Genomic DNA, 17,090 nt, shown 5'->3' with positions numbered 1-17,090 from the left:
TCCATAACTGATCTAATTTCCCCCTCCAATTCCCAACCCATGAGTAGTGAGAGGTGGAAAAGTTTCAAATCATCCGTATCTCCATTTGTTCCATTTAAATAATCTCTTTTGAATGATCCAGAGTTTGCAAAAATGCTCAGTTCTCTCCATTTCCTCTCCCACTCCTTTTTAAAAGACATTTGGGGTAAGTGGGAGCTTATATGACCTCACAGCACCAGGAGAGAGGAGGACTCAGATCCACATGTTTCCTGCTTCCTAGCCTGGCCTCTGGACTGGCCTCATCCAATCTTTTGTTTCTCACTGGCACACATACCTGGAGCCTGAGTTCTCAGACACACTCCTTCTGATTTTAAAAAGCATCTACATACTGGCGTTTTTTTCATCCTGACTCCAGATTGGCTATTCCATCAGGCCTAAGCCCCTTTGTGTTACCTTACTAAGGCAGTTGGGAATTCCTAGATACGCTATATGCCACACACAGGCTATAGAGAAGTGCCTCTGCTCTCCTGCCTTCTCTGAGACCACACCATCATTCTTTCCAGGTTGGATATAGAGAAGCTAAAGTCTGGGCTCCTAGAGGCCTGCAGCCTCTCCAGATCATGCCCTGAGAATGGAGTCACCAAATCCAATTAACTTGGGCTCCCCGATGCCCAGCCAGATGTCTCTACAGTCTCCTGACCTTGAGGTTCAGCCAGGAAGGAGGGCCTAGAACCCCGGCATTGGCATTTGACCATCTCTATCTCCCTCTGGATCTACTGTCTCTCCTTTCCCACACATGTCCATCTTCAGAATGAACAATCCTCACCATAGCCTCCTATCCTGTGGGACACCAGGCCTCATGGATAACAGCTAAAGGAGTATCTTCTCTATTCTGGTCTGGGTTGATATGGGAGCCTCAGTAACTCTAGGATCTATGAGTTACAGAGGATGAAAATAACATTGGTTTAGTACTCTCAAAATATTGTCCCTATTATATATGTATACTTCAAAACAATCAACAAAAACAGAATACAGTAACAATTCTGACCAATGTTCTACCAATAATAAAGTATTTTTATAGTTAAATAAAAATCCTTGGTTCCTCTGCTTACTAAAGTCATGCATACTTATTATAAAACCAACAAAACAACCTAAAATACAGTTCTAAATGTTCAATGAAGGGAGGAGAGTTCCTCAGTTCTGGTTTGGCCAAGGCCCACTGCTCATGGAACAGCACAGCTTACAAGAGGTTTCTCCTTTAGAAGGTGCCGGGGTCTGTTCAGGGGCTAGCAGCATTGTCCTTTCTACGCCACTGGCAATCTTCTCTCTTCCTTTTGAGAGTCAGAGCCCAGCAAGGATATTTTCTCTTGAGTTTGGGGATTATGAGCTAGAGAAAAAGAATATAGCCCAGGGACTGAGCTGAAAGGTGGGATGTGTATGAGGAGTAGGGGAATCACGGATGCAAAATTTGGTATAAAATGTGTGTTTCTGGAACCAACCTGGATTGGATTTCCAACTGAGCTTCTGCCATATCTTTCTTTATGAGCACAAATGCATTCTGGTTTATTTGGGTATGTTCTACCATGTTTGACGATGTTTATAGAATGGGGTGAAGATACAAGTACTGTGGTGCCCCTTCTCAGTTACAATATTCTGGAAGGACAGTGGGCTCCTGGGCCTCAATATAAAATATATACTTTGATAAGCACCATGTGCTTTCACTTCCAATCTCTCATTTGATCCTCCAAACACGCTCATGCCGTAGCTAACTCTATGTAACAAATGAGGGAACAAGAAGGCCCATAAAGGTGAAATGACTGCCCCAAATCTCATAGAAGGTGGAAAGTAGAACTGGGACCACACCATCAAGCCACCAGCCACTGTAGCCGCCCCTGACGGTGCACCCTGAGGGGAATTCAGGATGGAGAAAAACAGGATACTAGCCCTAGATTGTTAAGATGCCTTTCAAAGGAATAATTTCAATGAGCCCAGACTCTTGCACCTTTCCATACATAGAAAAGCACTGAAGTCATTAACTTGAAAAGTCTGTTTTTTTGTGACTAGCAGCAATCTTTTGATATTTGACTACATGTTTTCAGCAAAACTCCTACATAAGCTGGCTCCTTTCTTACCTTTTTGGAACAGTCCTCAGAGCTATCTGAGAAGCTGTCTCCCAGGCTATAGTCCTCTGTAAGGTCCCAGAATAAAACACTCAACTTTTAGGTTGTGCGTTTTTTTTTTTTGTTTGTTGGTTTGTTTTCAGGTGATACCTAGGACGCCTAATTCTCAGTCCAGGTCTCTTTTCTCTACACCGGGTTGACCCCATAAGGCAAATAAGGAAGAGCCAACTCACTTCCCTTCAGTCTCTTTCTGAGGCTGGGTATTCCAGAGCGAAGCTGAGGTTTGCCAGCCTTTGTGCTACTCTGCCCCAAAGCTAGGGAATTAGTGTAGAAATCACAGTGACCAAATATCCAAGTTGGCCTCTTTGCTTGTTCCCTCATCCTCCTTTCCCCACTTGACAGATGACACCGCTGAAACCCAGAGAGGCAAAAAGTGTTGATCAAAGAGGAACTTGAACAGGAGAACAGAAGAGGTTGCAGTACTTAGTCAGTCTGGGAGGTTAGGGTATGATTCGTGCTGGGGTGGGGACAAGTGGAGATAAGGAACAGAACAGCCAGTGACTGAAGACAGGATTCCTGGGCTGTCAGGAATCAAAACCCTGAGGGTCAAAACCCACGCAGTTCCCGGTGGATATTAAGTCAGTACTTTTGCATGTCCCCATCCTAGTCTGCCTTCAGTATCTCCTTTCTCCTCGCTGAGCCCAGGGTTCTATTTCCTCCAAGGAGGAAATCTGCATTATATGTAATATTTGTGATAAAGGCCTTGATAAGCTTTTAACAGCCAAAAAAATGAATTAGTAAATTACCAGAGAACTTTTTCGATTTCTCTTCAAATCATACTACCACTGCAAATTCTTTTGGGGGAAGTATAAGGGTATATATTAAAATATTTAAAATATCTAGTAAGAGTACACTACTCATAAGTCCATCCCTGGGGACAATTATGAAGTTAATAAGAAAGGAAGAGTGGGTTGTTCACAGCTGAATGAGATCTCTCTCTCTAGTCTATTCTATTCTGGGCCAGCAACATCAGCATCACCTGGGAGCTGGTTAAAAATGCAAATTCCTGGGCCCCAAACCTACTGAATCAGACACTCCAGGGGTGAAGCCCAGCAATCTGTGTTTTAACAAGCCCTCCAAGTGATTCTTATGCTCCCTCGAGTGGTTCTTAGTCTGGACTGTATACAGCAGGTTTCCCCTGCTTTCGGGAAGTAGAACGGTCCTGTGAAACCATTTGAAGCCAAGATGGTGTAAATCAAAAAAGCAATTACCTTAGGATGCATCTTGCTTGCGGATGCACTAAATAAATCAAGATAACGCACAGATACTCACAGGCACAGTTCAGAGCTCTGGCAGCTTGATGCTGAGATGCTGAGTACGGTTCCCGGAGAGGGAGCTGGATGGTGCCACTCTCACTGCTTGGGGTGAAACTCTGCCTCTTTAACTGCTCCCTGCAAAACAAATGCTTGACGTTATTTTAGCTTTTCACCATTTTCTGTAAAAGCGAAAATCCTCCCTGGATTTTTGTTGTTGTTTTTAGCAAAAACAGGTACTAACATAGTCTTTCGTAAAAGTGATGTGGTGGAAAGGGAACTTTCAAAAATTGGGGGATACCTGTATTACCGTCACCTGGCAATATTTAAAAAATCCTCATGTCCAGGCCTTACCCTAGAACATCCAAATTAGAAATTCTGAGAGTGAGACCTAGGCTTCTGCATTTTCCTGCGGTTTCCCTAGTGGTTCCAATGTGCAGACAAGGTTAAGAATCACTGCCACAGAGATTTCTCCAGAAACTGGTAATATCACTTGTGACTGTTTTACTTATTTATTCCACAAATAGTGAGCATCTACTCTCTGCCAGACCCTATACTTCTTACTATACAAAGATGAATAAGTAGATTGGCCTCAAGAGAGACATAGAAACACATATTTCAGTGCAGCAGTGGGAGCTCCAGAGGAAGGGGTGGGTATAATCTTGTCTACTATCTACTCCCTCTTCTATTCTTTGACATCAAACGCTGACAAGAATGTAGAGCCACAAGAACTCTCATTCATTGCTGGTAGGAATGCAAAATGGTACAGGCACTTTGGAAGATAGGGTAAAACTAAACATACTCTCACCATATGATTCAGCAGTCATGCTCCTTGAAATTTACCAAAATGAGTTGAAAACTTATGTCCATGCAAAACTTGCCCACAATTGTTATGGAGGCATTATTCATAATTGCCAAAACTTGAAAGCAAGATGTCCTTTAATATATGAATGGATAAATAAACTGTATGTAGTACATCAATACAATGGAATATTATCCAGTGATAAAAAGAATTGAGCTATTGACATTTCTCTAAGGAAGATATACAAATGGACAGCAAGCATGAAAAGATATTCGACATCATTAGTTATTAAGGAAATGCAAATCAAAACTGTAATGAGATATCACCTCACACCCACTAGGATGGTTACTATTTAAAAAAAAAAAAGAACACAGAAAATAACAAGTGTTGGTGAGGTTGTGAAGAAATTGGAACCCTTGTGCACTGTTGGTGAGAATGTAAAATAGTGCAACTGCTATGGAAAGCAGTATGGAAGTTCCTGAAGAAATTAAAAATAAAATTACCATATGATCCAACAGTTACACTTCTAGGTATATACCCCCCAAAATTGAAAGCAAGGTCTCAAAGAAGTATTTGTACACCCATGTTCATAGCAGCATTATTCACAATAGCAAAAAGGTGGAAGCAACTCAATTGTCCATTGATGGATGAATGGATAAACAAAATGTTGTATATATATGCAATGGAGTATTATTCAGTATTCAGTATTATTATTAAAAAGGAAGGAAATTCTAACACATTCTACAACATGCATAAACTTTAAGGACATTATACTAAGTGAAATAAATCAGTCACAGGAAGACAAATACTCTAGGATTCCACTTATATGAGGTACTTAGAGTTGTCAAATTCAAAGAGACAGAAAGTAGAATGATCATTGCTAGAGGCTAGAAAGAGGGGCAAGTGAGTTGTTTAATGGGTACAGAGTTTCAGTTTTGCAAGATGAAAAGAGTTCTGGATATTGATTGCACACCATTGTAAATGTACTTAATGCTACTGAACTGTACACCCAAAAATAGTGAGGATAGTAAATTTTGTGTTTGTGTATTTAACACGGTTTTTAAAACTTAGAAGCAATGTCAGGGCGGTGGATACACTAGGGATCATAAGCCTCTAGGCTTTGTTTAAGAAATAAAAAAGGAACTGAGATCAGGCTGACAGAAATGTAATTTATTAACCACACCATTTGTTATTTAGGTTTTTTATACCCATAGACCATTTTTGCTGGCTTCTGGGTTTGCCTAGGGTGACAAGAATAAGATCATCCATATCACATTGTCAGCATTAAAGGAGAAAGCTTTTAGAAAGACCTAAAACACAGAAGCTGATATGGGCCATATAACAAGAAAGGACTTGCACAGATGTCATGGAAGTGGTGAAAGGCCAGAGGACCAAAACTCGAGAGAAAAAATGGATTCTAAACTCTACGGTTAGGGAGTATATCATGATAAGAGAAAGTAGCAAGAACACCCACCTTGGGAAGGGAGAAGTTATTAGCCAGCTCTGGGATACATTCCCAGGATTTACTCATTCCTTTGTATTACTTTTGAACAACTTATGAATCAGCCATAATACTTAGTTGAAGTAAAATATAACCAACAACAGCAAAAACAAAAAGATCTGTAAACTTGAGAACCAGAGGGGGACATAATGAAAATAGAAGGAGTGGTTATAAAATAATATGACTAGTCTTCCCCCCACTCCCTGAAACCCTCATAAAGATATTAAAATGTTACACACCCAAATGAACATTTGTCCTTTTTTAAAGAAGTCAATCTGAACTTCTTGGAAGCATTTGCCACTCATTCCAAAGATTCTGCCCTTGTGTCTAGCACTTTGGGGAACTCATGTACTGGCATTTGCTTTTGACTGCTTTCAATGGTGGCAAACCATCCCTTGGGGGGGTCAAGCTTGAGTTTTATAACTGTGCTGCTATTGTGCGTCAGCAACGTAGTCAGATGAACTACATTTCCCAGAACATCCTTCCATGTACACAGCTGGCTTAGGGTTTGTCGTGAGAGAATTTGCAGGTTGGTATAGGGTATAAGGTGTCACTGCAGCTTGCACACACTGTTTTTGATCCAGGGGCCTCCCCTTGTGGGCCTGGTGCTGCAGCAAGGCTCAGAGGAACTGCCACTGCATTGCCTGCTCCAGCTTCTCTGACTCCAGGGTCAGATACCAGACACAGGTGCAGCTCTGGGGCAAAGCTTCTTCTGTGGGTCATGCTCATAATCAGTGATGGCGGTAGTGACAGACCCATGTGGAGTCCTGTTTGTCTTCCTTCACCCACTCTTCATATTATATTTTATTCCCAGCTGATGATATAAAGAGACCTCGGACCCATTCCAGATGCAGTGTCAACACGCATCTTCACCAGCTCCCACACTGTGTAAAGTCTAATCCATAGAATAAATCCCTTGTTCTGTATCACTCATAGTGCCTCTGCTTTTCTGATTGAACATTTACAGTTACATATGAAAGTCATTTGGAGTCAAGTCTGAAAAATAAGGTAGATGAACAAGCTAAGTAAATATTATTTGGGGCCAAAAATTCAGGGTCACAATAAAGAACAATTCTGTTTCTTTTACAGTGCATAAAATGGATTTGACGCCCATTCCCAAAGATGAGTTCCAAAATGATTTCACATGAGGATTATTTGGAGGGATAATATTCATTTGGACACACTTTGCAATGTTTATTTTAATCTCCTCTTTTATTTGCTTATAGTCACTCTCCCCTATATCCTGTTTTTCAGAGGACAACGTGACACACAGTAAATGATGGCAGGCGGAACGCAACCAAGTAACAGATTGCGTAGTGTTGGCTTGGAATGTTGTAGAATCTTAGGGAAAAAAGAAGAGTCTGGAGAGTCAGCGAACGTTTCAGAGACCAGGTGAGATGTGATTGAAACAAGGAATGGACTTTTAGACAGGAGATCAGCAGAAGCCAAAGTACGGAGGTGATGTGGAACAGGGAGATGGAGTGACAGTCTATCTTGAGGGATGTGAATTCAGGGAGTAAAATTTGTCAGTCTCCTTCTCACTGACACAACCAAAATCAAACTTTTTCCTGAAATATGATCTCCTCCATATCTGAGCTCTGCTCATTCTTCAGTCTCATTTCCCCTCCCCCATCCCTAACTTGCCTTCTATATTAAGGAACTTGAAGTGCTCCAATATTCATTTGTTCATTCAGCAAACAACAAAATCCCTACTATGTGCCAGGCACTGTGCTAGAAGGTAAGGGTACAGGCCTTCATAAAACTTATTATCTAATGGGAGAGGTTAAGTAGGTAAATAGGCAATTATAACGCAGCATGACAGCGTTATGGAGCAAATAGGGGGTGAGGGTCTAGGAAGGCTTCCACAGAAGAGACTTTAAACCTGAGACCTGAATGATGAGTTAGAGTTAACCACACTAAGAAGCGGGTAGGGAGATCTTACGAAGAAGAATGATGGGACAATGGGAGCAGCCCGTGCAAAGGCACCAAAGACTGAGAGAGTGTGTACTTTGGAGGAATTGAAAGTAGTTTCCTATGATTGGAGGCTGAGAATGGAGAGAGCCAAGGCTGCAGAGCAAGCAGGGGGCAAGTCACGCAGGGCCTTGTAAACGATGTTAGAGTCTAGGATTTAACCCTAGGAAAATGGGGACATGGGAAGCAAGGAATAGTGCATCCCATTTTTGTTTTAGAGAGATCATTCTGGCTGTAAAGCAGAGAGTGGTTTGGGGTTGGTGGGGAGAATGAAGGCAATGCTGGAATTAGATGACCAAGATGCAGAGAGAGAATGACCTCAACTAACCTAGAGGCAGTGGAAACAGGATTCCAGCCCCTACCCTGAAGATGTGGATTCAGCAGGCTGAGGGTGGGGTCCAGGCTCATAATTTGCGGGGCCCAGTGCAAAATGAAAATACAGGCCCCTTTGTTTAAAAAGCAGGAAACGTGTTTTTTCTTGCTTCTATGGTCTCTCTTTCTATCTGTCATTGTGTTTTTTTAGTTGTTATTTAATGTTTCAGTCCCTTAGGCATGGGGATACTTTCTGGGCAGGTACAGATCTCATAATGCCCCAAGTGCCGGGCCCAACACCTGAAAAGTGCTTAATATCGTTAGTCACCAGGATTATGCAAATAGGCTAAAATTTAAAAGAAGACACACAGATGGCCAACAAGCACATAAAAAGCACAACAAGCACATGCTCAACATTGCTAATGATTAGAGAAATGCAGCTCAGAACTACGATGAGGTATCACCTCACACCCGTCAGAATGGCCATCATCAAAAAGTCTACAATTAATAAGTGCTGGAGAGGATGTGGAGAGAAAGGAACCCTCCTATACCGTTGGTGGGAATGTCAGTTGGTGCAGCCACTATGGAGAATAGTATGGAGGTTTCTTACAAAACTAAAAATAGAGGAAGAAGATGTGAGGATGCAAGTGGAGGCTGGAGCGATGCAAGGTCAGGAACCAAGGAATGTGGGAAACCTCTAGAAGCTGGAAAAGGCTCTGAAATGGACTCTCCCCTAGAACCTCCAAAAGAACAAGCCTTCGACTTTCATTGTGCAAGAACATTTTGGACTCTGACCTCCAGAACTCTGCTGTAGACTCCTTACCCTGCATGTGTGATGAAATGCTGTGAGGTCGGCCATAAACCTTCAAGAACTAAGGCTCCCACCCAGGTGGAGGACAGAATGATGATGTTGACCCTCCTGACTTCAATCAACTAAGGCTTGGACTCTGTCGACCTTTGCCCCAATTCTATGCTGAATTCTCCTCTGCTCAAGCACCCTCATGAATATGCATGTACTGTTAGCTTAAAACGTCCCCAGTTTTGCTTTTCAGGGAGACACTGCTTTGGGAAAATCCCTAGTGTTCTCCTTACTTGCTGCAAGCAATAATAAATCCTTCCTTCTCCTCCCCTCCCTGCAAAAAAAAAAGAAACTAAACTAAACTAAAAATAGAGCTATCATATGATCCAACAATGCCACTCTTGGGTATATATCCAGAACAGATAAAACTCTAATTTGAAAAGATACATGCACCTCAATGTTCACTGCAGCACTATTTACAATAGCCAAGACATGGAAGCAAGCTAAGTGTCCATCAACAGATGAATGGATAAAGAAGATATGGTGTATATATATACAATGGAATATTAATCTGCCAACAAAAGGAATGAAATAATGCCATTTGCAGCAACATGGATGGACCTAGAGATTATCATACTAAGTGAAGTAAGTCAGACAGAGAAAGATAAATATCATATGATATCACTTATATGTGGAATCTTAAAAATGATACAAATGAAATTTTCTACAAAACAGAAATAGAATCACAGACATAGAAAACAAACTTATGGTTACAAAAGGGAAAAGTGAGGGTAAATTAAGAGTTTGGGGGCCTTCCCTGGTGGTGAAGTGGTTAAAAATATGCCTGCCAATGCAGGAGACACGAGTTCGAGCCCTGGTCCAGGAAGATCCCACATGCCGTGGAGCAACTAAGCCAGTGAGCCACAACTACTAAGCCTGTGCTCTGGAGCCCGTGAGTCACAACTACTGGGCCCGCGCGCCACAACTACTGAAGCTCATGCACCTAGAGCCCATGCTCCACAGCAAGAGAAGCCACCGCAATGAGAAGCCCGCGCACCACAACCAAGAATAGCCCCCACTAGCTGCAACTAGAGAAAACCTATGTGCCGCAACGAAGACCTAACACAGCCATAAATAAATAAATAAACAAACGAATAAATAAATAAAGTTATTACTGTTTAAAAAGAAAAAAGAGTGTGGGATTAACAGATACACACTACTATACATAAAATAGATGAACAACAAGGACCTACTATATAGCACAGGGAACTATGTTCAATATCTTATAATAGCCTGTAATTAAAAATAATCTGAAAAAGAATATATATCTATATCTATATAAATCACTTTTCTGTACACCTTAAGCTAACACAACATTGTAAATTAACTATACTTCAATTAAAAACAAAAGACTAACCATACCAAGTGTTGCCAAGGATGTATTTAGAGTGTAAATGGGCTCAGTCATTTTGGGAACATTGACAGTAACTACTAAACGTAAACCTCCCTTATGACTCAGCAATTCAACTCTATTCAACTGTGCGTGCTCATCAACAGAGATGTATATGAATATTCATAGATCTTTATTCACAATAACTGAAACCCAGATGTTTTCTATGGCCTGGAGATGACCACCAGTCCATCTTTGATCTAAAAACTCAATTCTATACCTTCAAGAAAAAGTGGACAATGGGGAAAATTATGGGGACCCTTCATAAAATGTCTATTCCATACAGGGTACTTCAGGCAAGGATGGGGCTGCTTACTGGCTGGTAAGATTTTTTAAGGTTCCACGTTGTCCTCCACAGGCCAACAGGCTCACAGACTTGGCCTTGACTTCCTTCCTGGACTGGACTTTTCTTCTGAATTTTTCAGATCAAGTGAAATAACAAATTGTCACCAGACCTAGAATGCTCACTCCTTTTAGGAGTGGGGAGTTGGTCCCAGCCAGTTATGAAGTCTGGGTAGAGAATGTGAATGTTTCCTTTGAGAAGCAATATTGGCCTTAGGTTTGCTTCCAGCATGTGTTTTGGGTTTTCTCCCAGAGGTTTCAGTGAGGAATCACATGTCTCAGAGGTGAAAGTAAAAAAAACATTTGAGTCTTAAAAATCACACTGGGTTGGAAACTATGTAGTTAGCTTTTTGTGCTAAAAACAATTTTTTAAAAAAATTTCAAGTGTTTTTGTTTTTTCTCTCATTAAAAAAGTATGTGGCTTTATATACACATACACACTGAGGGGCGGTGTGGGGAGGTGTTCAGAACAAGATGTTTCTCATTCCATTTGTTTCAAGCAATAACTCAAAAGGCTCTGGAGAAAATAAACCATACATAAATAGTAGAAAACAGACTGCATCTTGTTGCTATGGCAACGCCCTACTTATATCACATTAAGCTGATTCATGTCTTTTCTCACCTCACTGTTAATAAATTATAGTAGCTGATGAGAATTAAGCTGGCTGGAAGAGTTGGCATGGGCAAGTTGCATATTAATTTGTCATCCAATCCTGGATATCCCTTAATCTTTTTTTTTTGAGGAGAAAGCTACCTTTTATCTAACAATATATTTTTAAAAATTATTTTTATTGTCTTTTTTTTCTCTAAAAACTATGTCAACAGGAGTTTCAGGTTTAGATAATGGTTGCTTCCTGGCTGTTCCAGTAAGGCTTATGACTCTTGTGGAAGGAGAAAATGCACATGCGCAACAGAGCTGGGAAAGTTCCCTTGTTTCTTTTCCTGCTCCTTAACCCTTTTCACTTCTCTGTGCTTTTAGGGGCTTTAAACAAGCCTCTTCTCTTTTCAGCTGCCTTAATTCATACACATCCCCACATCCACACACACCCCAAGAGTAACAAAGTTAAAAGACAAAAAACTAGGTTGATAGATAACAAAACAGGGGAAATATTGGCAACACACATAACAGGTAATGGACTAATTTCATTAATATGCCAAAAAATAAAACAACAAACAAACCATAAATTAAATTAAACAGGAAACCAAACCATAACAACAAATGAATGGACAACCCGCTAGAAAATGAGCAAAGGATATGAAAATCAGTTCATTGCAAAAGAGATGCCAACAAATATCTAAAAATCTGCTCAATTTCAATCATTATTAGAAAATTAAAATAGCAAAGATGTGCAAATTTTCCTCCATGTTAGATAAGGGAATATTGAAAAGCTCCATGATTTGACAATGGATATGATGGGGGGGAAACAAACCCTTTTAGACACTGTTTATAGTAGTATAATTTGGCATAACTTTCATGGAAATAAATGTAGCTGTACTTATCACAATTTTAAATGCATGTACTCTTTAACCCAGAAGTCCCACTTCAATGAATTTATTTATAAATATACTTGCATAAGTGATTATAATGTTTTTACAACATTCATTGCAACACTGATTGTACTAGCAAACAAAAACAACAAAAAGTCCCAACCTAGACAGGACTTAAATGCCCATCAATAGATGACTGGTTAATAAAATTGATTCATTCATCCTACCAGCTGTTTAAAAAGGGAAGAATTTGCAGCTACAAATTGCCAAGTTTTTGAACTGTGTTTATAATATGATCCCATTATGTTAAAATATATAGATGTATATATATATATATATATATATATATATATGCTCCTATATACACAAATTGAGAAAATTTAACTTTCATTTTCCACTCTTTTGCACTGTTTCAATTATTTTTAAACATGAAGACATATTACCTTTATGATAAAAAGCCTTTAAGCAGCATGTACACACACACACACACACACACACACACACACACACACACACTTGTGTGTGCATATACATTTTCATATATATGTCATCTTTTTGTCACCATGAAGAGTTAGAAGATATATAAGATAGTTTTGCCCACAGTATAGCTGGGAAGACATAAAATTAATAAAAAATACAAAGAATACCACACAATGGAATTGATCATGTGCCAGTGGTATTCTAGGAAGTAAGAGAAGGAAAGTTACTATGACTGCAGTTAAGCATAGAAGATAGAGGCATGAGCATTTGGCAGCATCTGGGTACAAGACACTCCAAGATGTCACAAAGAGGAGTGTTCGCTACAGAGAAGAGTGGTGCTGGGTCAGCCTTACAGATGAATCACCCTCTGCAAGTCTCCTCTTTGGCTATAAGTGGTATAAGACTGTGATGAAAATTATACCTGTCCTGCCTTTGGAAACTCCCTGCCTGCTGGCTGTAAAAAAGCACTGCTGGCTGGTTTCTGTTAGGAAACGTCGAAGGTCCTGTAGACAGAGAGAAATTGTTTCATAATTAGTGTTGACCTGTGCATCAGTCGGTCAGGAACCCAAACTTTGTGTGGTGTTGATCCCTACTATTTGGACCTACTGCTTGAAACTCTGCATTAGTGGGAAATCCCTTTGGTTACTTTTACCTTTCTGGAGAAGCTAAGAATAATGATTAGGAGCATCAACTGCAGAACTGAACTGGATATAAATCCTGGGTGCATCAACTACTAGCTGTGTGTCCTTGGGAAAATCACCTAAACTCTCTGTGTCATGGGTTTCTATTTTGTCAAATGGGACTAATTATAGTTATCAACAATCTCATAGAGTTGTTTGAGGATCAAATGGCTGAATCACATACAAAGCAGGAAGAATAGTCTCTGGACACACAGTAGTTATTCACAATATTACTCACTCTCACTAGAGACAACAAGAATATCCTAACAACAAGTTTCCAGAGAGAAAAAAAAAAAATCTCACACAACACATAGGGAATAAGAAAATAATGACAGTGATAAGAAAATAATGTATAAGTAGTAACATTGGAAGCCAGAAGAAAAGGAATGATGCCCACAAAATTAATTTCCACTTAGAATGTCATGCCCTGGCAAATCGAGCCTGAGGACATGATAAAGATAGTTTCAGACATGCAAAGTCCCAAACTTTTTACTCTCAAGTGGTCTTTCTCAGGAAGCTGCTGGTATATATGTTTCATCAAAAAGAGGGACTAAATCAAAAAGGAAGTTGTGGAAACCTGAAGCAGAGGACCCAGGGCAGGAAAGCAGTAAAGGAATTCCCAGGTTGAGAGCTGTGCTGCAGGCCAGGAGGACACCAGAGTAGACCGCAGGAGAGACATGGAAAGGAGGTTATCTAACAGGTTTGACTGTGTGGGAAATTGTACTGAAAGGCCCTCTTCAGAGGTATTGGGGGATATTGGAAGACCTAGCAGTAGGTTCAGGGAAAAGGAAGCAAATGAAAAGATAGGCAATGAATAAAGACAAGAAAATCAAAGTATCTTGCAAGAAAGGAAATGTAATAAGAGTATGCCACTCAGCTCAGCAGTGTGCAAGATTTATTTAACACAAAAATGAGTATGGATTTTTTAAAAAAAGATATATTAGAGAATGGGGAAAAGAGTAGAAAGTGTTTGAAAGTTAAAATATTCAGCTACCATAATAGGAAAACAGTGGATTATACATAACTCGACAAAACTAGAGAGAGTAGTATATGTTCATTATTTGGAAACATGGTGACAAATGACAGAAGATATATCAAGTGGATGCCTTTAGGGTTGGGACAGGAGGGGCAGTCAAGGCAGTGACTGGTGTTTTCTTTATTATATTACTGTGAGTACCATTTGAGTTTATAAGTTTACATAAATTTTTAAGTATTCTGCAAATCTAAGGTTTTGACACTTCCAAAATGACAATGTTTCAACTTTAGTTCAGTGTCTATGAGGCCATAAGAAACTGATGTCTTAAAATCAGTGGATATGTTTAAAGATTCTGTTCTAACAAAAAGAGACAAGTAGAGGAAATGTAAGTCTTTTATTATCATTAATTTTCATCTAACTTTCTAGATTTAGCCTTCAAGAGGTTCATTAATGCCTCAAAACTTTATCATCTTATATTCTTATTTTATTTAAAATCTGTTTAAGGGCACAGTAAGATGGGAAGTTTACATAACTGTGACACTAAAACCAGGATATTGGGAGAAAAAAGAAGCCATAGCTCAAACTCACATAAGATATAGATATAAAAATCCTAACTCATTACAACAAATTAAATGTAATAAGAGTACGTTAAAAAGATAAATATATTTTGAGCAATTAGCATTATTCTCAGAATGTAAAGTTGGCTAAAAATTAGGAAATTTATAACTCAACATCAAAAAAACACACAACCCGATTAAAAAATGGACAGAAGACCTTAAGAAACATTTTTCCAAAGAAGATGTACAGATGGTCAATGAAACAGTGTTCATGAAAAAGAGGCACATGAAAATATGCTCAACGTTGTTAAGCATCAGAGAAATGCAAATTAAAACTGCAATGAGATATCACCTCACACCTGTCAGAATGGCTATCATCAAAAAAACACAAATAACAAGTGTTTGCAGGAATGTGGAGAAAAGGGAACCCTCATACACTGTTGGTGCGAATGTAAATTGGTGCAGCTACTGAGGAAAACAGTATGGAGGTTTCTTAAAAAACTAAAAATAGGGCTTTCCTGGTGGTGCAGTGGTTGAGAGTCCGCCTGTCGACTTAGGGGACACGGGTTCGTGCCCCAGTCCGGGAAGATCCCACATGCCGCGGAGCAGCTAGGCCCGTGAGCCATGGCCGCTGAGCCTGCACTCCGCAATGGGAGAGGCCACAACAGTGAGAGGCCCGCGTACCAAAAAAAAAAAAAAACCTAAAAATAGAACTACCATATGACCCAGCAATTCTACTCCTGGGTATACATCCTCAAAAAACAAAAACACTAATTCAAAAAGATACATGCACTCCAATGTTCATAGCAGCATTATTTACAGTTGCCAAGATATGGAAGCAACCTAAATGTCCATCAACAGATGAATGGATAAAGAAGATGTGGCATATATACACAATGGATTACTACTCAGCCATAAAAAAAAGAATTAATTTTGCCATTTGCAACAACATGGATGGATTTGAGGGTATTATGCTTAGTGAAATAAGTCAAACAGAGAAACACAAATACTGTATGATATCACTTATATGTGGAACCTAAAAAATAAAACAAACTAGTGAATATAACAAAAAAGAAACAGACTCATAGATAAAGAAAACAAACTTGTGGTTACCAGTGGGGAGAGGGAAGTAGGGAGGGGCAAGAAAGGGGTAGGGGATTAAGAGGTACAAACTACTATACTATGTATAAAATAAATAAACTACAAGGACATATAGTACAACACAGGGAATATAGCCAATATTTTATAGTAACTATAAATGGAGCATAACCTTTAAAAATTGTGAATCCCTATGTTGTACACCTGAAACTTATATAATACTGTACACCAAGTATACCTCAATTTTAAAAAATTAAGAAATTCACTATATTAATAGACTACATGAGAAAAACGATGTGATCCTTATAAGTACAGAAAAGAAGTTTGATAAAATTTAACATCTATTATTAATCAAAACTCAAACTAGAACTGCATGGAACTTAACTTGAGAAGGGACATTTTTCAAAAACTAATAGCAAATATCTTGCTTTTTGGTGAACTACAAGTGACATTCCCCAACTTCTTGGGAAAGCCCATTAAGATCAGGAACAAGACCAGGAAGATAACAGATGTTATTTAACATTATTCTGAAGGCCCATGTCAAAATAATAACATAAGAAGAGGAAGCAGGAGGTTCAATTATAGAAAAGACAGATATAAAATTGTCATTACTTGCTGCTGATATGATCATCTATTGAGAAAATATGAAAGAATTAACTGAAAAACCTAGGATTAATAGGAAAGTTTAATAAAAAGTCAGATTACTAGATAGCTATCCCCCCATCAACTTTCACATATGCCAAACATGACCAATTAGAAAATGTAATGAAAAAAATTGCATTCATAATACTATAATAGAAATAGCATCAAATACTATAATAGTATCAAATAGCATCAAATACTATAATAATAATAATAATAGCATCAAATACTATAGCATCAAATAATATAATAGCATCAAATACTATATAATAGCATCAAATACTATAATAGCATCAAATACTATAAACTACCTATGAATAAATGGAAATTCAAAATATGATTCCCCATTAAAAAATTTCACAGAAAATGGGGCAAAATGTAAACAATTGGTAAAGGTATATCTTATACCATTCTTGCAAATTTTCTGTACTTTAGAAACCACATCAAAATAAAAAGTTACCCCCAAATTCAAGAGAAGTGAAAAAGAAAATGGACAATGTTGAAAGGGAAATGAGTAATCTGAACACATAAATAGAGACACTATCTCACAGCCTTAAGGAAAATTATCAAAAAAAAAAGA

General features: G+C 38.9%; 1 long non-coding RNA gene across 1 annotated transcript in view; it reads right to left on the bottom strand.

Moving 5' to 3' along the window:
- Positions 1 to 3,390: 3,390 nt before the first annotated feature.
- Positions 3,391 to 17,090, bottom strand: part of LOC307196280 — a 156,615-nt gene continuing 142,915 nt past the window's right edge. The window contains exons 5-6 of the long non-coding RNA XR_013831097.1: positions 12,979 to 13,060; positions 3,391 to 3,550 (exon numbers count right to left, since the gene is read on the bottom strand). This is a non-coding gene — a long non-coding RNA (uncharacterized lncRNA). The remainder of the gene's footprint in view (positions 3,551 to 12,978; positions 13,061 to 17,090) is intronic.

The sequence above is a fragment of the Stenella coeruleoalba genome, assembly GCF_951394435.1.
Source record: "Stenella coeruleoalba genome assembly, chromosome: 13".
Taxonomy (NCBI): Eukaryota; Metazoa; Chordata; class Mammalia; order Artiodactyla; family Delphinidae; genus Stenella; species Stenella coeruleoalba.
Note: the sequence above shows the minus strand (reverse complement) of the source record. Positions and strands in the feature narration are given on the sequence as shown.